This window comes from Spermophilus citellus (genome assembly GCF_964194105.1).
Source record: "Spermophilus citellus genome assembly, chromosome: 7".
NCBI classification, from domain to species: Eukaryota; Metazoa; Chordata; class Mammalia; order Rodentia; family Sciuridae; genus Spermophilus; species Spermophilus citellus.
The window spans coordinates 43,007,847-43,035,552 of NC_138188.1; the positions used below are offsets into that span (position 1 = coordinate 43,007,847).

Here is a 27,706-nt window from a genome sequence, read left to right on the forward strand (position 1 = left end):
TCCATTTAATTAACACCTGATTAATCTCATTCTTATTATGTTCCAGGATTGTTAGAATACAGGTGCTAAGCATTTCACATGTAAATAATAACTTCTAACATTATAGAAACAGTAAAATTTTAGAGACAGTGAGGGTTTGTTTGGGAGGACTTTTTTTTTTTTTTTTTTTTTTTTGCAGGGGGAGAGGGGTGATACTGGGGACTAAACCCAGGGGCACTCAATCACTGAGCCACATTCCCCATCCATTTTTATATTTTTATTTAGAGACAGGTTCTCACTAAGTTGCTGAGTCTGGCTTTGAATTCACCTCCTTTTTCTTCAGTCTTTTGAGCCACTGGAATTACAGGTGTGCACCACCAAATATGGTCAAAGTGAGGTTTTGAACTGAGTGTTTCTTTGACAGAGAATCATACTTTGTTTAATGAAAACCATTTAAAACTTATAATTTAGTGTCTTGTTAGTGTGAAAAATCATACTTATAGCAGTACATGGATTAACAGGAGCATTAAAATATAATGTGATTTCATAAAGAGAAAAAATTTACTTTTTCTTAGTATCCACACTGAGTAGTATTTATTGGACCATAATGGCAAAGGAAACAGGAAGTGTTTTTCTTAAAATTTTTGAATAGATGTTATATTCAACATAGCATTAGGATTTCTTGTATAAATTACAACTGTATTTAATAGTTATTTTATTAAAATTGCTTTAGTAAGACTTTATTTTGTTATGAAATATAGATAGGATATTGAAATTTAAAGCAGTTTTTCATATAAACATTCATTCCTAGATGTAAGTCCCCCTTAAAATCTTTTTTAAAAAAAAAAACATTTATATTTTAGTTTTAGATGGACACAGTATCTTTATTTTTATTTTTATGTGGTGCTGAGGATGGAACCCAGTGCTTTATGCATGCTGGGCAAGCACTCTATCACTGAGCCACAACTCCAAACCCTGCCCCCCAATGTTCTTTTCCCACATTCATAGTGAACCTTCACACAGGTGTGTGCAAATGTTCATAAGGCAGCAAGAGACAGAAAACAATCTCTAATTAAAGCAAAACCCTACAATGGAAGGTGTGGGCATTTCGGTTCATTTTATTCAGGTGTGAGTGATTTCCACAGAGAAGAAGCAGCCACGGGGTTTCCTATTAGATGATCTCTATCAATACACAGCCTTCAAATTTTCTGAGGATACTTTCACAAATCCACTACCATATTCTTATTTTTGGTCTCTGTAATCCAGTATTTTCAAAAAACATGAAGTCCTAGGAAAAAAAATAAAAATTCAGATGTGAATTTTCTTTGGTAAAGCAGGGGATGGATTCTCAGAGGCAGAAAACTGAAGGAACTGATCACACACAGTGAAACATTTGTGAGCAAGAAAAATGCAGTGTAGAGTAGATCTAGGAAAGACTGCAGCCATGCAAGCTCTGCGGTCAGCTCCCCACTTATAGCAATTTAATCCTTTCTTTCCATCTATATCCTGATCTCTGAATGAATTTAGTTGATCCTCTGTTAATTTCCATGAATGTCATCTTTTTTCTAATCCCCCTTGAAATCCTCCTATTTAAATCTTTCTTCCTTAATGTGTTTTAGTCCTTCTCTAGTAATATGACTTTTCTCATGTATAACAAATTAAGAACACAATCTCATTTACAATTATATATAAACTACTCAGGTGTAACCAAGGATGTAAGAGATCTGTACACTGAAAACTATAAGGTATTGATGAAAGAAATTGAAGATGACACAAATAAGCAGAAACCTATACAGCGAGCATGGATTACAGGAATCAATATTGGTAATATTTTATACAACAGAGCAATAAAAACAGAGCCATAAAATATAGATTCAGTGTGATACCTATCAAAAACCCAATATCATTTTTCAAAAAATAGAAAAAACAATTCTAATATTTGTATGAAACCACAAAAAAACCTGAATAAGTCATGCAATTTTGAGTAAGAAACACAAATCTGAGGACCTCTTGCCCTGGTCTCAAAACATGTTAAAAAAACTACAGCAATCCAAACAGTTTGGTTCTTATATACACACAGGCATACTAACTAATGGAACAGGACAGAAAACCCAGAAAGAGAGAAACCCATTTTTTAATGATCAATTGATATTTGACAAAGATATCAAAAATACACAATGGGGAAAGAACAGTGCCGTCAATAAATGGTATGTTATAGTCAACTTTTGGTGGCTGTGACTAAAAGACCAGAGAGGAACAATTTTAGAGGAGCAAAATTTCATTTTGGGGCTCACAATTTCAGAGGGCTCACTCCAAAGACAGCAGGTTCCATTCCTTGAGCCTCGAGGTGAGGCTGATCATGATGGAGGACGAGTGTGGCAGAGGAAGCTGCTCACAGGATGATCAGAAAGCAGAGAGAGATTCCACTAGCCAGATACAAAATTTATACCCCCAAAGGCAGGCCCCCCCAAGGGACCCACCTCCTCTAGCCACACCCTAACCACCTTCAGTTACCACTCAGTTAATCCTCACCAGGGGATTAATTCACTAATTGGGTTAAGACTTTCATAATCCAATCATTCATTTCTAAACTTTCTTTCGTTGTCTCACACATGAGCTTAGAGGGAGTCCACATCTAAACCACAACATGGTACTAGGAAACTGGATAGCCACATGCAAAATAATGAAACCAGGTCATTATCTCACACTGGGTACTAAAAATAGCCAATGAAAAATGGATTAAAGGCTTAAATGTAAGACCTGAAACTATAAACCACAAGAAGAAAATTTAAGAGGGGAGATTCATAACATTGATCTGGAAAATTATTTCCTGGATATGATTCCAAAAGCACAGGCATCGAATGGAAAAGTCAATAAATGTGATTTCATCCATTCAATGAACTCCTGTATCACAAAGGGAACAACCAACGAGGCAAGAGATAACTTGTGGGTTGAGAGAAAATGCTTGAACTCATACATCTGAAAAGGGGCTAAGAACCACAATTGTGAGGATGGCCTTAGGCCTGAGCCTAAGCAACGCCACTTTAAAAACTCCAGTTTGAAACCTGCAGTCTCACCAGACACATCCAACAGATCCCTCCAGTATGGCCTCAAACAAGTTACTTCCCCTCACCCTGATAAACAGAGTGAAGCCCCTGGCAGGCTGTCCTCGCCTGATAGGAGGAAAAGGCGAGAAGATCAGGGTGGAGACCACCAGACCAGATGTTTCTGACCCCAAGGTAAATAATGCCATGGAGAAATCCAGTGGTAGCTGGTAATGATTGAAAAGAGGAGTCAAAAGCCCCAAAATTTAGTACAGAGTTGATGAACAGGGATTCAGCCAGCCGAAACTAGGATGCACTCCAGGTGGAGATCCTGATGAGGATCTGAACTGACATCCCATCACTTGTCATCAGTTTCCTGATCCTCTGCATGACCCTCACTGCTCTCAAACTCTACCGCCTCATCTGGGCCTTGGTGAGAGCCGAAACTTCTCTGTATGACCCTCTCCTCAACTGGTTGTCTACTCCATGCCAGGAAAAGCCTGCCTTGGTTCTGAACCCGATCACTGCAGTCTGAGTGAGTGTGCATCTGCTGGACTTAAAGCCTAAGGCTTGAGACTTTTGATCTGACATTTGAACTTAGCATGCAGAGGGAATGTCTGTCATGAGCCTGTCATGATTAAGTGTGTTTGCAGTGCTTAGAATTAATCTAGAATTTTTTTCAGTAAATTAATTAATCTAGAATTGTTTGCTGTGAGTGGATTATGTCTATTGCAGTGCCTAATATTAAGGATTGTTGTTTTCTTGATTAAGAACCTATAGAGTGAAATTGTATTGAGTAATTTGAATGAATAAAACATGAAAGAGGCAGAAGTGCCTGGATATTCTTTATTTCTCTCCTTGACTGCATATGTAGCAATTTTTCCCCTCACAACAACAATGTATAAAATACTAAATAGCAAGAAAACACATACAATGATTAAAACTGCTGTGGATATATAAGTTGGTGGTAGAATGCTTACTTATCATGCAGAGGTTTTGGGTTGGATCCCCAGCACCACACACACACCCAAAAAACAGGCAAAGGATCATTTTTCAAAAGAAGGCACAGGAAAGGTCAATGGATATATGAAAAAAAGGCTCAACATCACTAATGATCAGAGAAATGCAAATTGAAACCACAATGAGATATCACCTCACCCTTGTTAGTATGGCTATTATCAAAAAGAAAAACAAGTGTTCAAAGGAATATTCCTTTTACTAGCAATATTAATTAGTATAGTTGTTATGGAAAATAGCTCAAAAAACTCAAAAAGAATTAACATATGACCCACCCTACTTTTAGATGTTTATCCAAAAGAATAGCCAAAAATATCTGCCAAAGGAACATCTAGACTCCCATAGTTATTGCAGCATGATTCACAATAACAGAGATACAGACCCAACATAACTGTCCATCAAAAAATAGTCAGGTGTGGTGGCACACACTCATAATCCTAGCAGCTCAGGAGGCTGAGACTGAAGGATCACAAATTGAAAGCCAGACTCAGCAATTTAGTGAGACTCTGTCTCAAAATTAATAATAATAATAATAATAATAATAATAATAATAGGCTGGGGTTATAGCTCTATAGTTAAGCACCCCTCAGTAAAAATCCTAGTAGGAAAAAAGTAATGGATAAATAAAATATGATTCACATTCAAAAAGGATATACAGCCTTAACAAGGAAATTCTGTTGTGGGCAATGTTAAACTTTGTGAAGTAAACCAGGGAAAGAAAGAAAATTCTCACAATCTCACTTATGTGTAGTATCTAAAACTGCTGAAATTGTAGAAGTAGAGAATGGAATGGTGGTTCTCTGAAGTTGGGGCTAGGGAGGTGGACTGTGGAAATGGGAGATGCATCAAAGTTTCCAAATGTGTTTCACTTAGGAAGAATATATTTTAGTGATCGATTGCACAACACTGATCATAGTTAGTAATATTGCAAATTGCATATTGCAAATTTCAAAATTGCTTAAATAGTGAATTTTACATCTTCAGACCCCAAGAGAATGACAGGTACTTGAGGATATATTCATTAGCTTGATTTATTCATTCCACATTGTATACTATATCAAAACCTCATAGCAAACCCTATAAATATCACAATAATATTAGTATTTAAAAATTAAACTAATATTTATTAACAGAAATATTACATATATGCTAAATTAGAGATAATAGTATAATAAAGTCCCAGTAACTCTTCACCTAGTTCAGTAATTATTAACATAACCATATTTGCTTAATTATTCAACTTCCTAGAATTCTCTGCTTTCACCCCCATTATTTAAAAGCAACTCTCCAATACTATTTAAAACATATCCTCTGAAATACTTCAGTATGTGCCTCTAAAAGTTATGGATTCAGTTTTGCTTTTACCTAACATAATGTCATTACTATATCTAAAAAATTAATAATTCCATTTTACCATCAAATAGCCAGTCAATATTCAAATTTCTCAGAAAAACACAAAAATGTTGTTACATTAGTTTGTTCAAATCAGTATTCAAACCTGGTCCACAAACTATAATTAGGTTGACGTTTCTCAAATTTCTGTATTTTTATTTTTAAATTTTCTTTGTCATTTATCTGTTGAAGAAATTAGATCCTTTTGTTGTATATCCTTAACTATTAGTTTTTTTTTTTTCTGATTGCATCCCCAAATCAAATCAATGTTTAAGGTATTTATCTAGTGGTCCCAAACCTTGGTTGCACACTAGAGTCACCTAGGAGTTCTAAACAGACTGAAGACCCTCCCATCTGCAGAGATTTATGCTTAATACATTTGGATACAATCTGGACATTGAAGTTTGAAAACTACCTGTGTTTTCTCTTGTGCATTAAAGTTGAAGATAATTGCTTGGTCCCGTTAATCCTCTAATTTGACTACACAGCAGAAGCTCCTGGGATGCTCTACAAACCTTTTTCTTTTCAGCTTCTGACTTAGTTGAATTGGAGTATGGCCTGGTTCTTTGGGTTTTTTGTGTTTTTTTTTTTTTTAACTGAAGTATTATACTACAGTAGTACATGATTTCATTTAATAAGGAATCAAGATTAAATCCCCATGTCTCACAGTTTTATTCCATGTAAGTCTTAACTCAAATTCCTCTCCTAAGCATCAACTTTATTATTATTATTTATTATTATTATTATTATTACCCCCAAACCAGGACCTCTGCTGTATAGAAAGTTCTTTTCTTCTCAATGGAAAGTGCCAGGCCTTTTGGACAAAAACTAGGCATTTGTGAATCCAAAGTGTAAGCATTGAATAGAAATTCAGAGGTAGGTTAAGTGGGAACTCTTGCATAGAACCTGTTCCTTTACGGTCATCTTAAAATGCACACTTCATTGAATCACTTCACAATGATACTGAAGCCAGCATTAGATAGGCAGTCATTATAGATAGAAACTACCTACAACCAGGATCAGAAAGGACAGACTCACAATGAGGAAGCAGGCCCCAAGCATCACAGCCTTCATTTTCACATCGAGGTCTAAAGGAAACTGGATCCCAAAGTTATCACAGTTTGTAAAAAGTTCTTTGATAAAACCAGCCCACTGCTTGGAAATCTTGCCAACCACAGTTCCTTTATCAAGAGATTTAACCTGAATTGCAAAGCAAAACAAACAAAAAGATAAGTCTTAAGTCCAGTAAACTATTAACAAACCTACTTTCAAATCTGGAGTTAAATAAAACAATCTATATAATCCAGATTGTATAGAATATTGTAAATAGTCTATTAAAATTATGCACTACATGTAGCTACAAATATTGTATCCCTCACTACAATACAAATATTGAATCCCACAATAGGCACCTGTGCATATTTATAGATACATGAAAAAATTGTTTCATCATACAGAAAAAGGATAATTATAGTTTTGCTGAAATCTAACATTTTGTCTTACTTAAGAAAATAATAAATCATTTGAATTGATCCACATCAAAGTTGAAGCAGAAATGTATAAAATTTTGAAATGTTTCTTTGATGAACATTCTAGAAGCTGTCAGAAAGGTACTGAGTAAAACATGTCTCTGATTTCAACTTTAGGAAGCACAGATAGTATACATAGTCTGAAAGTTTAAATATTTGGTAGGGATTTCTTCCCGTCCACTATTGGGAAACATACATTGCTAATTACCTAGGAAAGAAGATTGGCAGTTTTGAGTGAAGGAAGTTGTCCGGTCGGTGGCGGTGACTTAGGAACAAAGCACCAACCAGCCGGTGAGCAGCAAAGAAACATCAATCAGGCACCAAAGGAACCTTCTGTCAATCAGCGGGATCTCCTAGCCAAACCTGGATCTCAGCCAGTTCCCCTGACCAACTCTAAAAATCCCTTTTCCTGTCCCAAGCCCTTCCCTTCCTGCCACAAGCCCCATAAAATTCTAGTCCAGTTTCTCATCAGACCCTCCTCCTGTCCACTCTGTGGGTCTGATGGAGTTCCACCTGGTAGTGAGTCTCAATAAAGCCTCATTCATTGGCCTTTTTAAACCTGCCTCCTGTTGGTTGCCACCTGTTGCCTGACCTCACAGCAGTGACCTATAAGCACCTTGATGAGCGCAGTCCATCAGGTCAAGGGTGGGACAGACAGTTTAATAGGTGGGGTTGGTGAACAAGAAAAAGGAAAGGAGTATGAATCAAAGACCCCAATGTGAAATTTTTCTATTTTGATAAAAGGAAGAATTGTAAAAATATGACTGAGTAAAGCGGAGGATCTTCATGTAGAGTGGACTCACGTGTGCACAGACACAGGTACTCATCCAGGTGGACAGAGAGGATGCACGTTGCCAGCGTTCACCAAGCTTCCTCCACAGGAAGTTTCACCTACCCCAGGAAAGTGTGTCCTTTTTTAATCTGAACCAAGCACCCCTTATGCTAGAAGCATCCCCTGAAGCCCTTGCCTCTGGCTGGGACCAGCTAAACACCAATGGAGAAATTAAAACCACTTGATTTGTTTTATCTGCATCTGTTGGAATGGGTTCTTAACAGCCTGGAATAAACTTTTAATATGAAACTCGGATTACTGTTCACCAAATATTTATTTAATTTTCCCTCTGCAGCATCTCAGTGCTCCTTGACCATGAAGATTTGCCTTCTCGTTTGTTTGAATAAGCACTTCACAGATGTGACATGAGCCGGGACCTAACATGTGGCTAAGTGATTTCACTCTGGGTATCAGGTAAAGAGCCACAAGCAAAACTGGATCCAGATGACAACTGCTTTTACAAATCCAGAGTGAACATTCCTGGATCAGACTTGAGGCCACCTGAAACTGGTCCATCTCTCTGAGACCTGGTATATCCTCAGAAACACAGCTGACCTGCAGACCCATAGCATGTGACAATGTATTTTGTAACTTCTGAGTTTTAGGGGTTACTTGTTATGCAACACTAGTGAGGCATAATGGACTCAGGAGATCTCATCTTGCATAACTTGGTGTCTTCTCCTTTGGTAGCTGTCATCTGAGTATTTAAAGCAACTCATGAAAAACTTTCCATTTTATTATCTAAATTTAGTTTAATTTTGAAACACTTTTATAAATGAAAACAATCCAGAAGATAGCTTATTTACCAGACCCTGTCAACCAACTACTAAACGTAATGATCTATTTCCCCATTTTGATACTTACAGCAAAAAAAAATTGAAAATTTTACTAAAATTTGTGCAAGTAGGAAATATCACTTTTAGGGAGGATAAGAACACAAATAACTGAAAAATAATAGATGGTATTTTGCTAAATTCTAAAGAACATTTAAAAACCCTAAATTCTCCTATACATAGTCTTTCGACCTCTGGAAATAAGTTGGTGCTTGTGCTGCCAAAGAAAAGGTGTCCAGTTTTTGTCCCTGCTTCCTAACACACAGGGCTACTATAACCCTGTAACTTCCTCAATGATAAGGATGATAGGCAAAATCTTGTTTCATTTAGTGTTGGTCCCAGATACCTGGCACACAGCTTCAAAATCCAGGACTCTACTGAGTGAAGACTTTTGTACACTAATGAGATGGGTATTGGGGGTAGATCCCTGATAGCTTCACTTTAGCATGGAGGTTGGACATCAGAAAGATCTAGTGATGACTGGAGTGTTGGATTTCAGTCCCACACTGAGTTCCAGTGGTGAGACAGGGGCTGGGGTCTGAGTTACCCACCAGTAGAGAATGGATTAGTCTATCATGGATACTCAGAGTCTCTCCAGGGTAGTGAACACCTCCATGTTCTACCCCTGCTCCAAGGGCTGGGTGCCCTGAACCCTTGCTCCACTCAGCTCTTCTGGCTATTCATCTCCATTCTTTACAATAATAGCCTTTGAAATAAACTGTTAGCACAAGTGAAGGGGCTCCTGGATCTTATGAGCAGTTTTAGCAAATTTTCAAAACTGTAAAGGGAGCTGTGGAAATCCCACGTTATCAACAGCTGGTCAGAAGAGCAGGAAATTTTGGATTTGTGATTAGTGTCTGAAATCAGGCTGTCTTTTGAGATTGAGACCTTAGCCTGTAGGGTCTGTGCTAATGTCAGATAGTTAACATCATTATTAAACTGAGTTGTAGGACACCCAGTTGGTATCTGGAGAATTGGAGAATGTTGTTGTGGGGAGAAAATGCACATTTGATATCAAAAGTGCAAATAAAAAGAACAGTGTAGCTGGACGTGTTGGCACACAGCTATACTCCCAGCAGCTCGGGAGGCTGATGCAGGAGGATCGCGAGTTCAGAGCCAGCCTTAGCAAAAGTGAGGCACTAAGCAACTCAGTAAGACCCTGTCTCTAAATAAAATACAAAATAGGGCTGGGTATGTGGCTTAGTGGTCAAGTGCCCCTGAGTTCAATCCCTGGTACCAAAATAAACAAAAACAAAAAGAACAGCGTATTATGTAGTACTAAACTTGTAAATACATCAACTTAATACCAATAACAGATAAAGATATTTAAAAAGAATACCAAAGAAATAATGTGAACATCACTATTCGTAAAGAACAGTGGAACAGAGAGCCAAGGTATGTATCAGAAGAATGTTCTACAATATAGCCTAAAATACTAGAATATCTTTGCAATTAAAAACATCTGATCATAGGAATGGTTGCTTAAAAAGCAATTTCTAAGTTACTAATTTGGTATTTGTATATAATGTTTGATATATGCATAGCATGTAAAGGGTTTTCAATTATGGGGTGATGTAATTCTCTTAAAAACCTTGCAAGACATGTAGTATTATACCCAACTTTTATATTTAAAAAAATGAGGTGAACAAATGTTAGGTAATTTGTTTTAGGTCACCCAGGCAAGAATTTGTGGACATGTGTTTCAAATTCAGATAGTCTATCACAGAGTCTGAACTCTTGACCATAATATTCTACCTTTTTGAAAATTGAGTAGTAAATCCCAATAAGAATCTAGGTCTGGAATCAGTGAGCAATGGTTCATGAGCTAAATCTAGCTGTCACCCTGTTTTTGTGAATGAAATTCTGTCAGGAGCCAACTCTCCAATTCTACATTCTCTGTACCTACATTCTTGTTAACAATTATCACCATGTCGTCCATAAACTCCAAGTACTTTCTGTGTGGGTCATTTTCAAAACACAAAAAAGCTTGCTAATTTGTCTAGGTGAAATAGGAATGAAAAAATACTATGAAACACTATAGCAAAGAGTTAGAATTATAAAACATTTACCAGTATTTCCATTATTACCATTATATTCATCTTTGCTATTGAAAATAGCATGGAAGAAAAGGAGGTATTCAGCATGTATACATTAGAAGAGCTCCCAATCCCATTTATATTGCTATTCTATACATAGAAAACACAAGTAAACAAAAGAGAAACACCTCCTACACACTAGAATGCAAACATGTGACTGAATGAAAAGTAAAAACACAAAGATTTTTCTCAATGTTAGCAATAAACATCTAAAATATAAATATACCTCTTTAACATCAAAAAATACCGATAAGCTACTTAGGAATAAATTTAACAAAAAAGGCGCACATTTTCTATATATATAAACTTATGTGGTCTTATAAAGAATCCAAAACAAGACATGAATAAATAAAAGTTGTAACATTTCTGGCATGTGAAAGCCTTAGCGTCATAAAAATGTCAATTAAAAAATAGCCAATGAATTTAACACACTACCAGTTGGATTCTGACTTTGAAAACTGAATGAAATGACCTAATTGTTCACATGAAACGAAGTATGTGGTAATCCTATGAAACTGTGATATAGATAAAGTACAGATCGTGGAGTTGTCAAGGCTGGCATTCCATTTAAAATGGATAATATACAGAAAGAATGTTTAAGTGTTAGATACTTGGCTTATTTTTTTTAACCTGACTTTGCTTCTCTTTTTTTCACTTAGCATAATCAATACTAACCTTTAACTGGATCAATAAATGTCTCTGGAGCCCAGAGTAAATATATGAGCACAGTTTCTTTCTCTTGAAATATCTGTACACAAATACTTATTTAAGATATTTGTTCCATCTTGTGAAAAAATAGATTATTTTTATATTAGGAAAGCAAACCATCCCATCTGTTACCTCAAAATCAATGTTGGCGCTGCAGTTACACACCATAATTGGACCAATAACTTTCAGTACTTCCTTTCTGTTCTCATTTTGAACACTGAACTTGGGAAAACATGGGTGCCAGGTCTGAGAAACATAACCTATAGGTACACCAGGAGGAGCTTGAACTTCTATCTACAAAAGCAAAAGGACATTTGTGAATATAATTATCACTGTCATAATATCTACTAGTAGCTTTCATTTACTGAGCACTTTTTCAATGTCAGATATTGTTGCAATGCCCAACACATCCTCACTAGGTCAGTACTATTTCTTTCCATCCTTTATAGAGGACCTGACTAAAGAAGGCAGGGGTAAATAAACTTGCACCAGATTCTTCGGTTTATGGAAGAGATGAGCAGAAATTCAGGCAGACTGCACAGATAGTGTTCTAAAGCATTGATCTCCACTTACATGGTTTTCAAGTTCCCTACTTTCAAAGACTGTCTAAATTGTTAAGGGACTGTTTTCTTAAACTCCTTTAAAACCACTGACTTATATGTATGGACAGATCTCTGCTCAATGGTGCAATTTTCAAATATGAGCATTCATGCTACTATAATAAAAAGAATCCAGCCATTGGAATTTTGACTTATTCATTAGCTGGGTGAGCATGACGGTGCCTCACTGTGCTCACCTGGAATGACCTTTTGAAAAGTTCAAGGTAACAGGATGCATGTTAATGCACTATTCAACTGCACAGCATTTCCCATCCAACTCTTTGAGGCCAAAATTTGTACTAAATTATTCCTATCCCAAATGATGTGGAAAGCAAAGTAATTAATGAATAATGAATGATAGGAATCACTTGATGGGAATAATTCAGCTATCCTCTCAAAGTAAGTACAGAGTTAAGACCTCGAATAACTGTTTGCCTGTGTTATCTCTGTGTCCTGGTTTCTCAGCAATCTGTATAGGATGACTGAGTTGCAGACCTGTGGGATCCCACACATTTCTTCTTCCATGTGCTCTTAGAATGGTATTCTACGATATTCTCAAAGGTGTAACTCCATCAATTTTGATCATGCTTATCATAGTCATTGGGTATAAGGTATAAAGAATTCTCTCATCTCTGAGCTATTGATCAACCCTATGGGGAAAACTATTTAGGGACAGAGGACTATTGGTTACATGCCTTCCTTTCTATGCAATTGACTAAATACTAACTCTATAGCTCATGGTCACTTTGCCATTAGATCTCATTTGGTTATGCAAGTTCCATGAAAGGGTGAAAATTCTTACTGAACTACTTCACAGACTTTTCTAATAATTGCTCACAGACCTTTTGCAGGCAGCAGGGGAAGAAACAGCTATTACATCGTAGTGGTCTCTTCAGAATTATGATTTCTTGACCTGAAAGAGTAAGGATCTTTATGGTAAAAGGCCTGTTATACCCACAGAAATTGCGAGTGCAGCAATCGTTATCTTCCACGGCAAAGTAGATTGTCTGTTTCAGTCTGTCCTTTATTTCATATCTGTTATTAGTTTCGAAACCTGTGATGGCTAAAGACAAAAAAAGAAGAAATCACAGTCACCAGTATGTTAAAAATGTTGAATATGTCTTAAGATGTTGTAATATCTAGCTGGATCAGTGGTGAATGCTATTCCAAGTAGAAGAGGAAAGATGAAAAAGGGATATTGTTCAGAGATGATCAGAGTGAGAAAAAAATGCAAAGGGTAAGGGTGAGAAGAGATATTAATGTACAAAGAATTTGAATCAATATGAAAAATATGGAAAAGAAAACAAGTCACTCTCCTGGTATCGCGCTACAGGTGGGTACAGTGGTACTGGCTACATAGATAAAATGTTCACGTAGTGGTAGTTTTCACATGTTAGGGAGGGTCTCTAGGATGTTTTCTGTATCCATATTCTATGAAATACCACATCAAAACAATGGGTTGGAGATTTATTTAATAAACCATATTTGTATCTTATTTTTTGCCTTTGTGTTTGAGCAATGTGGCAATGGGTGGGGATTGCTCTCAATGGGAGAGAGTGAAAGTGGAAGGTGAATTAGACCATCACATGGGGCCCACAGCACCCTGGTTCAGCTCAGCAGGATGTGTCGAGAAGTGAGAAGTGGGAGATGGGTATTAGGCAGGAGGAAAGGGACAGGACCAGGCTAGGGAACTAGGGCTTCAACTCGAAATATCTAGATGGTGGGCATCCCAAGGTGAACACAGCACCTCAGGTAGCTCATCGTTTCATGAGGGAAAGGGAGGAGTGACGGATGCTGACACCAAAACATCACCTTACCAAAGAAATTTCCCCATAGATCCACATGGTGGAAACCTTACATGCAACCAGAGGGACCCTGAACAGTTGAATTTGTCCTTCACAAGTCCTATCACTGTAGCCTCTCTCAAGGAATTTGAGGGGACTCAAACTGGCCTAGTCTTGGCTTTTAAAGGACTATCTTTAGTCACAACATCTGCCACAAGCTGAGGTTTTTGAAAAAGCTTAAAAACTAATTTTAAAAATTAAATTTATTGGGCTGGGGATGTAGCTCAAGCGGTAGTGCGCTCGCCTGGCGTGCGTGCGGCCCGGGTTCGATCCTCAGCACCACATACAAACAAAGATGTTGTGTCCTCCGAGAACTAAGAAAAAAAAATATTAAAAATTCTCTCTCTCTCTCTGTCCCCCTCTCTCTCACTCTCTCTTTAAAAAAAAAAATAAATTTATTTCTGAGAGGGCATCTATTAACCAACTTGTGGCTTGATGACGTAGCTTAATCTCAAAACTTTTATACTTGTGTCTGCAAAATGAGATCAACAGTCTTTCAAAATCTCAAGTTTCCTTTCAGTTACATGGGAAAAAAATGAAATCAAAAGCATCTACAGTTATATTGTTAGCATCTATTAAGTTTTCAGTTAGGCGAAGGTTTAAGTGCTTGTCATAATTTCAGATGCCAAAAATAAACTAGTACTTTTCATATTACTCACAACAGATGAATTTAAAGATATCTCTTTTTAAAATTAAGAATTAAAAACTAGTGAATCTGTCACTATATATTCTACATTAAAGACATATACTGAAATATACATAAAGCTTATATATCTAAAAAAATAGAAATGGAATGCTATATAATATATAGTGACTGGCCTTTTGGATTTTATAATCCCAGTAATGTATACCATAGAATAGAATTTTTTTTTAATTCAGAATACAAATTATTTAAAAAGTTGTTGCTTTCTAAAGAAAAAAAAAAGTTATTTTAAAGAATGGAAACCACACCAAAACATTATAAATATCTAATAATTTATAAGCAATTTAAACGTGAAAGATGACAATTGTGCATTTTAACAAAATTGATTACTCTGATAATACAGTTCATGTTCTAATGTCTACCAGTGGAATACAACTTTCTACCAGTGGAAAAGGTGAATATGGGTCTCTAACAAACCACCGGAGTTTCTATTATGCCTTGATATCTGCAAGGAGGACGCCATCATTCATACATCTACCTGGGCCTCTTTCCTTGGCAAACATCCTGAAGTATTTTTGGCTTTGTGGGTTTATTCCTGAAACTGGGAGCCCTGGATACATTGGGCCCACACAGGAGCAGCAGCGCTCTTGCAGGAAGAAGCATCCAGACCCGTGGTGAGCATCTGCCAACCCTGTACTGTCCCCATAATCCCCGGGGAACCCAGAGCCCATGGACCACACATTCCACTGGGTTCATCTCATCCCAGAAGAAACTGTGGGCATGAACAACAATTTTTCCCAAACATCCCCATTTGAATTCAGAAGATCACTCACTTTGGAAATGTACTAAAGCAGCTGAACTAACACACGTGATTGTGTGCCATTCTCAAAGTGATCTCAAATTGGGAGAACAGAGCTGAGCTTGTAGAAACCAGTAAAATGATCAAAACTTTTAGCATGACTTGGAGAGAGAGAAGGAGAAGAGCAAAATTACATCTTGATAGTTTTCTTCTAGTTTAGTTTCTACATCATAAGGACAGATGTCAATAAAAATAACATTTACTATAACAACATTTACTATTGTAAATAACACTTATTAAGTAAATTTTATTTGATTAGAAATGAATTGCTGATGACATTCGTGGTTTGCTTATTCTGAAGAGACATTTGCACATTAATACGTTTATCATCCTATGTCATCTAGAGTGCTGTATTTGTGGGAGTTCATATGGTTTCATCTGCTTAATATTCTGTCTTTCTAAAAATGTGAAGAATACAGTGAATACATACCTTCCAGAATTTTAACTTGCTGCTGAACCAGTAACTGATCTATCTATTAGAGTAAAAACAAAATTAAGAATTTCAAATGTTTCAGCCAACCAATCAATATTCATAATTCATTGTTTAGTACTACATGTTAACATTTATTCATATTAAATTTTTATTATAGTCTATATTACTTTTTAATGTAAAATTATAGTTAACATGTTTTAAATTGAAAATATGTATTTGAAAGTATTCACTATTGATGAAGATAAATTTAAGTGAATTAAAGTTGACTTATTCTGGTATTTATAAAAATTAGAGCACAGTGCTCTTTTGAGATGAGGTGTATAAAATATGAACAATTTTTAATCCACTTAAAGAATTTTTCTGCAAGTTTCAAAATTATTCTTTTAAGTGTACTTGATATCATCATTTGTGGTAAATAAGATTTCAACACATTTTATGACCTTGATTTTTAAAAATATATACATTTCAGGGTATTTTGTGGAAAGATGAGTGGTTAAACACTCCTTAAGTGCATTGTGAGAAAGTAAGCTAGTAGGAAAGAGACAATTCATTTACGCAAACATCAGTTTTTATCATGGAAATATCTATTTGTTTATAGATTAGACATATAGAACTTCATAGTGTATTTTACTTACCTTCATAGTGCTATTTTACTTACATTGCTAAATAAGCTATCATGTAATACTGCAAAATTCAACATTTCTTTTTCCTTGTTGTTGATATTTATAGTAAACATTGTATTGATTTTAAAAATTAATAATTATAAGAATATGATCATCATGTTACACATAAACACTCTTTTTGGTACCACTTACTGAAGCTGAACTCTTAAGATTTATAAAAAGTTTTTTTTCACCTGTCAAGGAAATTATTCAGTATTAATATTAAAGGGCATGGGGTCCAGAATCAAGGTACCAGGATAAAAGAGCCAGACCTGCTTCCTTAGGTTTTAAACACTGAGCAAGCTGTATATTGTCTCTGGACCTCAGCTTTATCTTGTGTAAAACAGAATATTATAGGTTCTATACACCACACAGTATAAGGATTCAGTCAATACAGGCATTATGCTTAGAACAAAGCCTAGAAAATAGTGCTAAACAAGTGTTTGCTTTTGATTTCAAGCATACACTATATGCAAGATAATAGAAAACACAATTAGCAAAGACATTCGTATTTTGTTTCAAAGTAAACTGAATCTAAAAGAATTGGAGTGATCTATTAACCAAACATGATGTTACCATTTCCAAAGATAATTAATAAAAAGAAAATAATTGCTTTATCATTATAACTAATTATTTTATCATTATAACTTTTATAATTAATAATTTTATCATTATAACTAAGTTGGTAAGTAAACTGGAAGCACAGTTTTTTGAGTATTTTATGTATTTGAAATTACCAGAATTAAATGTTCTAATCCAGGTGGGCAGTTCAGAGGTGGTGGCACAGGCATCGATAGTGTCCCTGGAAGTCCACCAAACTGTGAAAAGCTATATGGTGGGAGTGGAATGTCAGCCCAGGGTTCTGGGTAAGCACTTGTGGTCCCAGGATAGGAATCCTCGGGCTCTGGGTTACCAGACTGTCCTAAAGTTTCTAAAATATGAAAAAGAGAAATAATTTGTAATTATACAGAAAAAAAATAGAATTACAAAGCCTTTAAGAATTACCTGGCCCTCCCATCTCATGAGAAAAGGGAAATTGCATGGAAATGAAGGGAGACCCTCATTGCTATACAAAATTACATATAAGAGGTTGTGAGGGGAATGGGAAAATAAACAAGGAGAGAAATGAATTACAGTAGATGGGGTAGAGAGAGAAGATGGGAGGGGAGGGGAGGGGGGATAGTAGGGGATAGGAAAGGTAGCAGAATACAACAATTACTAATAGGGCATTATGTAAAATTGTGGATGTGTAACCGACGTGATTCTGCAATCTGCATTTGGGGTAAAATTGGGGGTTCATAACCCACTTGATTCTAATGTATGAAATATGATATGTCAAGAGCTTTGTAATGTTGTGAACAACCAATAAAATAAATTTAAAAAAATAAATAAATAAATAAAAAAGAAAAAAGAAAAAAGAATTACTTGGCTATCTATAAATCAAACTCTGACTCAGAAATCCTATGTCTGTGAAATTTAAAGTGTGATTTTATTTTTCAGAGCTTTTTACATAAAACATGCTTGGTTTCACATCCTCCTCTATTTTGAGGGGGGTGGCTGTGAATAGAATTGGCCACAGCCTTCTCCTTCCACTTTTAGATTTCCCTTTCCATCTTAGATGGAAAATATGCTTTCATACCTGAGTGTGCGAAAGAACATCAACAATGATGGAAAGTAAACTGCATAAAGATTCTGGTATGTCTTCATGAAAATCAGAGTTGTCATTGGGAAACCCAAAATAAAGGCACGAGTCAGTATTTCTAAGAGCATCTTCACTTTAGTGTGGAAGGAGCCAGGGATGTTGCTATACACCTGAAACTACCCAGAACATTTCCCAGATAACAAGAATTGTCCAGTCCAAATATTATAGTGCTATCTATCATTGAGAAGACTCAGTATATAGAGAAAAGCATGGCATTCCTTTTAATTGATTCCAAACACCTGTCTGGGTTAGTAGTTTGCCTGGGGTTTCGGTCTGCCGAGTATTCTTTCCTAAGTTATGTTCAATACTTTTTTAAGAAATCAATTATAATATTTTGGTTAGAAATTTAAATTTTGCACTTTCAGTTATCTGAAAAAATATACTTTGAAAACAAAGAGGGCAAAAAGCTAGAGCAGCATTTCATGAGTATTTATGAAGCAGAATAGAGGAAGAAATTTGGTAAGTATGTTCTTTATGTTCCATGCAAATGTGTGTTTGCAGTGCTGCTTCATTAGCTTATTTGCATAGTCCACAGACTAGCAACTCCTGAGGAATGGAATATCATTTCAAAAGACTGAGGTCCACAATATTACAGCACTGAGTCATGCAAAAATACCTAGAACAGAAAATAAATTTGAATGGAAAACTGAAAATGAATTTGCATATCACTAAAAAACAAGACTTCACAAACAAGTTAAACATATTAGCAACTTACAAATATCACTTTTGGATTTCATTCCTTTTTTTTTTTTTTTTTTTTTGGTAGTGGAGATTGAACTCAGGGGCATTCAACCACTGAGCCACATCCCCAGCCCTTTTTGTATTTTATTTAGAGACAGGATCTCACTGAGTTGCTTAGCAAAGCCTCGCCTCCTGAGCTGCTGGGATTACAGGTGTGCAGCACCATGCCCAGTTGGATTTTATTTCTTTTAAAATAAAAGAATATTTATAGATGATAAGTAATGTGACAGGATCCATTGAAGAATGAGGAGAAACTGTTATCAAGAAGGCAGCTGCTCTCTGGCTGCTGACAGTTATCTTTGGGTAGTAAAAAAATAAATTTTCAAAAACATTTTCAGATTTACCTGATGGGAAAAAAGAACACATCAGGTCAGCAGCAGGGTAAGAGGCTGTTACTTTAGGCAGATAGAATTCCTGTTGTGACCCAAAAGATGACAAGGGAAAAGCTCTAGTGAGAACAGTTCCAAGAGGAAGGAAAAGAAAAATGCAAAAACTCCGACTTTGGGAATGAATGTGTCATGTTAGGAAAACAGAAACATCATCAGGAGAAGAATAGGGTTGGCTATCAGTAGAACAGTAGGAAACAGCTCCTCTCTGGGACCTTAGGAAGATCTGGTGTTTTCTTCCAAGTGTGATTGGCAGGAATTGGAGGATTCTGAGCAAAAAAAGTGAGATCTGTCATTTATATCTCACAAAGGTTTTAGGAGTGCTGAGCATTAGACACCTAAACACAGATACAAATGACAACCTCTCAGAAGTATTAAAAAAAAAAAAAAAAGAAAGAAAACTACATGAGAAAGACAAGTTAACCATAAATTTAATACAGGGAGGAAAGAAAACACTTAAATTACTTACTTTTCTTGTCCATGGTTTACATAGTCCTGGAAAAGAAGATTTGATATTAGCACAATATCTACAAGTTCAAATATGACTGTAGAAAAAAAGGTGCTCTAAACTACACAGTCACATTCATGGAACAGTCCTCTCTATTAACCTCATCTAGCCTCACCTAGTCCTTTAAACCTCTGGGTGGGGCCCTATTTCCCATGCTACTTTGAGTAGGATTTCAGAAGTTGTTGGGTGGCCCATGATGGCAGACACTTTCTAAAAGCTTTTGGGGGAGAAGATCCAATGATGCAAAAAATTATGAAGGAACACTGTAAGCCTGTGACCCCCCACTGCCAACCAAGCTAAAAACTGCAGCCTTCAGGACCTACACATCCAGAGGAAGCCAGTGTCCCGCCTCTGAGCTGGGATTCAGGAACAGACCAGCACGGGAGCAAGAAAGGGGAACTCGCAGGGCACACTGGGTGATTATCTCTAGAAATTCCACATCCCATGGTCTGTTCTGCACAACGCGAGCAACAAATATGAAAAGGCCTGACTCATTTTGTGCCTCTGAGTCCTTGTCTAATGAGTACCAAGTGAAACATTCAGCCCTGATGCGTGCTTTGGTCAGAGATCATTCTCATCTTGAACAGAAATTCTAGAAAGAGAAAATAAAACACAGGCTAAAATAGTGTGCATTTGTTCCCTGATTACTTTCTTTGTCCCAGTTTGGTTTTATTACATCTTCAACTATAGTTAAAAGTATGTGAAACAGTATTGAAGATAAAGGTTCCGTCCTCATTTTCCCGTGGCTTTTAGAATTTTAGTAATCACACAATATCTCAGGCATTAAAAATGGCACATCATAAGCTCTGGTGTAATGTGTTAACTGACCTTTGTACCTATAGAGGTGCTTGCTGGAGGAAAGGGGGATTAACAGAGCAGTAGAAGAAAGCTATAGATACCAGTTATGATCATGTGACCAGTTTCAGAAACAAGGACTGTAATGATAAGATTATTTCCTCCACTTTTAGCTATGTCCGATGTGTGTGTGCTTTCCCTACTCTCTTCATCTCATATCATGTAACATAAGATGTACAGATGATATATCACAGTGTTCAAGCATTTTTTTTTAATCTGACATCATAGCATTTAAGTTAAGGTATAACAAGGAAAAGAGTAAAAGTCACTCAAGGACTTTATGTCCTCTTCTGGGAAGACACCCCAGTGCATGTTCAATTATACTTGGGGTAGCTAGGTTATAAATTTATTTTAAGAGAGGCATATGAATGGCATATTAATAAGGGTAGACATGTGATGGATAATTTCATGTGTTAACTTGACTGGCTAGAGTGTACTCAGATTAAACCTTATTTCCAGAGGTATTTAGATGCTTTTTGATGAAGCAAGCACTTGGGTCTGTGGAATGAATTATTAAATTTCCCTACACAGTGTGGGTGAGCTTCATCTACTCTTTGAGAGTCTGAGTAGAAGAAGAGGTGGAGGAAAGAGGAATCCAACTCCTCCTGCCATTTTGTCTGTGTTCTGGTCTCAGTGTTTCTGGCTCTCAGGCCTTCAGACCCATGCTGGTGTCTGCATCATTGACTCCCCGGGTACTCAGATCTTTGGATTCAGACTGAATTTCATCCCTGGATTTTCTTTTTTTTTTTTTTCTTTTATTATTATTAGTTGTTCAAAACATTACAAAGCTCTTGACATATCATGTTTCATACATTTGATTCAAGCAGATTATGAACTCCCATTTTTACCCCGTATACATATTGCAGATTTACATCGGTTACACATCTACTTTTTACATACTGCCATACTAGTGTCTGTGTCCCATTTACAAACTGTTGAATATGGGACTTTGCATAAAAAATTGTATGAGTCAATTTCTTATTAAAAAAAAAAAAACCTCTGCATTGTTCTGTTTCTCTACATAACTCTAATACAAAGGATCATGGACCTATTCCAAGCACAACATTACTCAACTGGGGAAAATGACTGAGCTATGTTCTAGTGAAATTAGTTAATTAAGTTAACATGATAACTAAATAACTGCTTCCAGTGTTCTTACTAAAAAACAAATGCTAAAAAGACTTCATGGAAAAAGAAAACATATTTATGCAGTACCAAAAGAAAACAAGTCTATAACCAAAATCATATTGTGCCATTGGAATCATAATCACTCCAAGAAAAATACAAAACTTTGTCACAATCTAATTACACTTCTCCCTAATTCTGTTTAGGGGCAGCTTTGGAGAAAATTGAGTTATTACCTATTATGTACATCTAAGTATATCATTGTCAAATTCATTCTGGACTGTTTTATCATTGTAAACCTCTACCAGCAGGGAGAGGGTGAAACAGCATACAGGATATCCAATTCCAGCTTCATAGTTCATATCGTCATTGTCAAATAAAACTTACTGCAAGCTCTTGGTTTTGTTTGAACTCCTGTACAAAGCCCTAACAGACCAAAGCAAAATGGAATCACTCATGATAAAATTCCATGTCACCAAACTGAAGCTAAGTTGTTTATCTGAGCTTCTAGAAATCAGGAAAAGATTGTTAACTGCAAACAGCTGGTTTTAGCTAGCATAGTCAGGGCCCCCACCATAACTATTTTAAGAAGAGCAACCTGAAGTTACCAGTTGTTAACCAACTTGTCTTTTATTTTTATTGTGTTATATATGACATCAGAATGCATTATAATTCATATTACACATATAGAGCACACTCTGGTTGTACCCAAAGTATATTCATACCATTCTTGTCTTCAGACATGTATTTAGGGTAATGATGTCCATCTCATTCTACTGCCAACTTGTCTTTAATGTTATATGGTTTCATAGTTCCCTCTTAAGCTGCTTTATAAAAACCGACTGTTCAGCCATTCCCAGTGTAAGTTTTCTATTTTTAGTCAAAAAACTGCTTTATTCATGGGTTGCTACTAAAAGCTCATTAAACCTGTCCATTCAATTTGTTGAAATTTTGTGTTTTGATAAAGCTAAACCATTTGATCCATTTCCTGGGATCTTGAAGTTTCTGTTTGAATGCTTTCAAAATGTACTAATGTAAAATCTAGAACCCAAAGGGAAGCATTTATAATTTTAGAAGATCCTAAAATTACTGTCCTTATAAAGTTGGCATAAACTAAATTTGGGTTGTAGTTCTGAATTTACTTCTCAACTGCCTAAGAACAAATCTTTCTAACCCAAACACAAGATAAACCAATTCATGTTCTTCTCAAGCCCTAATATGATGGTGTATGTTTTAAATTATTTTAGCACAACTTTACTGCTCTCAAAACTTTCACCAGAAGTCCAGGTCTCTAGCTCCCTAACAATAAGTGAGAATAAGATTTTGTTTGGGGAGAAGAAAAGTAATGGGAGTAGGCCAATGAGACAAGGCAACATTGCTTGAGGTAAATCAAAAATCAAATAATTTCCATGTTCTTGTAGGTATGTTTGTGGGTAACTTGCATGCATTCAAAGAAGGTTTGATTAACTTCTGAAGAGAAAAACATTTCATCTGTTGTGGTTTCATTGTGGTTGGGGTAACAGTTAAGCTGAACAATAACTGTTTTCTTTTAAAATATGGACATGATAAGAGTTGGTGAGCATTTGAGTACATCGCTGCCCATACCTGTAATATATGAGACAGAGGCCTTTTACAGAGGCTGATTATAATTGCAATCTTATAACAGGGAGTCTTCCTATAAAAATCTACTTCTGTATTTCATGTTCAACAAAACTAGACAAAATAGGCTTAGAACCAATTTGGGATAGTTACTTTGTAGTAAGCTTTGAATTAAAACATAGATCCTACATCAACTAGGATAAAACGAGATTGCAGTGGCCAAGTGTTTAAAAAACTAAGCAGTAAACCAAAGAGCCAAAAGACACAAAAAACTGATCTTCAAAGTTAGTTTTTCTCATTTGACTTGTGTATTTATTCTTTTTCCTTTATTTTTAATTGTAACTGGACACAATATCTTTATTTTATTTATTTATTTTTATGTGGTGCTGAGGATCAAACCCAGTGCCTCACACGCGCTATGCAAGCGCTCTACCACTGAGCTACAACTCCAGCCCAGGGCATATTTATTCTTGAAAAGCCTTTCTGGACAACCCACTGCTGCCTCATAAATTTGAGGTGTTTACTTTATTACCTATAAATGAGCAAACAAAGCCTGTAAGTAAATATACGATAGTTACTTAATGTCATAGAAATAAATAACTAGCTACATAACTTAAATGATTCCTGATTCCAGGGGCAAGTTCTTGGCACTCATGCTCATTGAAAAAATAAAGACATTCTCCCAAATGGCCAACTTTCAGTAAAAATTTTTAAAAGACTGTCATTACATAAGACTGAAAAGGCTTGAATTTCAATTTACGCTTGTGGTCATGTAGATTTTACTTACATAGGCAAAACTTTTTTCTAAGAACTTTTCAAAAACAAAACTTGGAAAATGGAAATAACAATTGTTAGTGCTGATTAATTTAAGTACTTTTTTTTAATCTATCATTCTTCAAATAGTCTTATGTGTGCATATAGACACACAATGTACACATACATATTCATTTACAAATTTATAAATATTCACTTAGCTTGTATCCTATTATTCAAGAAACATTAATTGAAGGCACAGGGCTTGCAAATCACTATATCAGACACTAGGAAAACATGGAACACAGTTACTACAAATATGTGATATTTATTATTTATTATAAACATGTAAAATACACATGTAGAGATATAATTGTATTTAAATATTTACAATACATTAAGTACTCTGAGTAAAAAATAATGATGCTAGAAGAAAGGGCTATGAGGGCAATGATTTAGTTGATAGTGACAGTGATATTGTCAGGCAACTCAGATCTGAGTTGAAAAATGTCTACAACCATCCACTGGGTGGTGTCCTGGGTGTGGGTTGTATCTGGAGTGACTGTGCTCTAGCTATGGGAACCTCCAGAGCACAAGTCCTGAGGCTGGAAGTATTTTGGCTCATTCAGGCAATGAGAGATCTGGGAGCAGAGGAGAGAGAGCTCCTTGAGAGTTTGTTCCTGCTTGAGTGGCTCGTGATTTTGTGCCCAGCCAGACTGCGGCAGGTGAGGATGGTTTTCTATCCAAACCTAGAATCCTACTCATTTCATTTTTCATTCCCATGTGTATGTTCATTGTTCAAAGCCCTACAATTATTGCAAGTGTCAGGGTGGCATTAAGAGAAAGTTCTGCTGTGAGGCAGGATCAGGAAGGGGAAGGAGCTCTGATCTGCCTAAGACCTCTCACCAAGCTGCGGCTCTCTAACATGTCTCCAGTTGGGAAATGTGAAATGCTAAGCACTGGTTCCTGGAATTGGGAAGTGGTCCTGCCCAGACTTCCAGGAATGCCAGTGCATCAATAAAGCCACCTGGGATTCAGAAGTTCAGCTGGGAGCAGCAGGCACTTTGTCAAATGCTTGTAATAATGGGAGCGAGCTTTCCCTGGGATGTTCTGCAGTGCCAGATGGGGCTCCTGCACCTTATATTAATGCACACAATGCTCTGTCTTAATTTGGTGGTTCTTGTAATAGTTACACAATTTTAGAGATTTCAGAGATGAGGCAGCTGAAGGAACACGAGTGAAGACACTGGCCCAGAGTCCACAGCTGTAAGACAGTAGAGACAGGATTGAAACTGACATGTGACTCTGAAGCAAAGGGTTCACCCACCTGCCACCTACCGCTCTGTCTTCCCTATTCATCTGGTGTTCTGGATTGCCAAGCAGAGTTTGAGCTGCAGCCATAACTCCAATTAATGTTTGCTGTTCAGTGGCAGCTAGCAGCTTTACTTACTCCCTCCTCCTATTACCCCATGATGCTGTCAGAAGCTCTGAGCTCACCTTCTGGCCTCAATTCAGAGACGCTCTCTGAGCTATGAAGCACACAGCAGTGTGCAAGGAGAGCCAGGCCGGCTTTTCTCATTCCTGGACGCGCCTTGCCTTTGAACTGCCTCTGGGCTGGGCCAGGGCTACCACCGAAACAGCTAGGACCCCTTGGCGAGGGCCCTCTCTACTTCCCGGGCCCTTCTCCCCCACTCCATCAAAAAGAATGAGGCAGCCGAAGTCTCTTCTACACAATCCAGGCAGACCCGCCCTGGTAGGCGACAGAGAAGGGCGTCCACCATCTGACTGTCGCTGTCAATGCGCAGCCCCCCAGGAGACCTGGTCCTGGAACCGTGTACTGGGCAGCGACTCTCCTCCTGTCTGCCAGGTACAGCCATTGCACAACCTCTCCTGAAGAAAACTGGAAGGAGGCCTCGAAGTGACCTCACCGTGGCTCCTGGTTTCGTTTCCCGGATCCTCCGTGTGCAACACGACTTCCTTCCCCGTAGTCCCGGTGCCGGTGCCCCAGGTCGCGAGTAGCTAGTAGGACAGCCAAACTGGAGGCGGGACGGTCGCTGGGCTGCAGTGGGGAGCCAACGGCCCCGCCCATTTTCTTTCTTTTTTTTTTATTTTTTTATTTTTTTTTCTTGGCTGAAAATTTTAATGATGAATCATTCTGAACCAAGACAAATAATGCTAAGTTCTTAATTGCAGTTGTTACCTCCAGAGAATTAAATAAAATAATTAACTGATGACAAGCAAAAGACTCGTAAAAAGTTACTAAGGCAGAGTAACCAAAAACAGAGACGTCAAACACTATGTTAGAAATAACCATCATAAAATTTGCCCATCAAGCAGTACACAAAGCATTCATTTTAGTTTGCTGCTTCTTTTCACTTAGAATTTTTAGAGTCTAGTCAAGAGAAGGAAGCGTTGCGATGCACTTAGTTCAAACTGTCCTCCTCAAATTGATACCTCAGCAATTTGGGGGGAAATAGAGCCATCATAAGGTAAAGTGGAGAAGAGTCTTTTCCCCTCATTTTGATGACTAGCATTCACAGTGGAATTTTTTTTTATTTTAACTTCTGGTTGTGCTAACATGCTCTTTAAGTTACTTTAATTTATAGGTCACATTCACACCTAGTATGTTTTCTTTTTTTTTTTAATTTTTTTATTGGTTGTTCAAAACATTACATAGTTCTTGATATATCATATTTCACACTTTGATTCAAGTGGGTTAGGAACTCCCATTTTTACCCCGTATACAGATTGCAGAGTCACATCAGTTACACTTCCACTGATTTACATATTGCCATACTAGTGTCTGTTGTATTCTGCTGCCTTTCCTATCCTCTACTATCCCCCCTCCCCTCCCCTCCCCTCCACTCTTCTCTCTCTACCCCCTCTACTGTAATGCATGGAAGGAAAGGTGCAGAAGAGGGTAGATGAGACTGTCACAGATCACAGCACTGGTGATGGATGGCATTATTGGTACTTCTCCATTGCGGTTCTCAAGTTGAAAATTCCTGTGTTGATGACCTCAAACATACATGGGGTCGCGCACACACACGAATTTTCAAGCGCTTACTAAGCATTTACTAATTGTTCACATAAACCTAAATATGACGCATGAGCATGATTGACTCGATGTTGACTAAATTGTCAACTCTGCAAAAATGATAATGTTTACCAGTGTCACCAAGAGTTATCTCATCTGTTGTCACATCTCTTTAAGTGCAGAGAGCGATATTACAAATATTTTAGAGTTAATATAGAGTGCTGAGTGTATTTCCTCATTGGCAATGAGTGCTCTGAATCTGTTGGCTTTACATACTGGTTATAATCCAACAGTAGGGAACAGCGCTGTAATTTACATTCTCAACTCTTCTCATTTTTCCTTGAGGTGTGTTTTGAAATTCAGTAGTCCAGATTACATGAGAAGGTTTTTTAATCAGTGGGGAAAATACAGTTATGTAGACATACTAGGAGGTCAATTTGAAATATGAATAAATGCACTCATAACTAGCAACACTCCTTATCTGTAATTTGAAATACTACCTGCAATCTGTATTGCCAAAATATCAAATT

The 27,706-nt window shown here is 36.9% G+C and overlaps 1 pseudogene across 1 annotated transcript; it reads right to left on the minus strand.

Annotated features, from left to right (window-relative positions):
* Positions 1-1,210: 1,210 nt before the first annotated feature.
* Positions 1,211-25,718, minus strand: LOC308652782 (phospholipid scramblase 1-like; annotated as a pseudogene). The gene is made up of 7 exons: positions 25,637-25,718; positions 17,208-17,401; positions 15,806-15,848; positions 12,868-13,092; positions 11,563-11,720; positions 6,471-6,632; positions 1,211-1,267 (listed from the first exon to the last, which is right to left on the minus strand). The product of its transcript is annotated as a phospholipid scramblase 1-like (transcript).
* Positions 25,719-27,706: the final 1,988 nt, after the last annotated feature.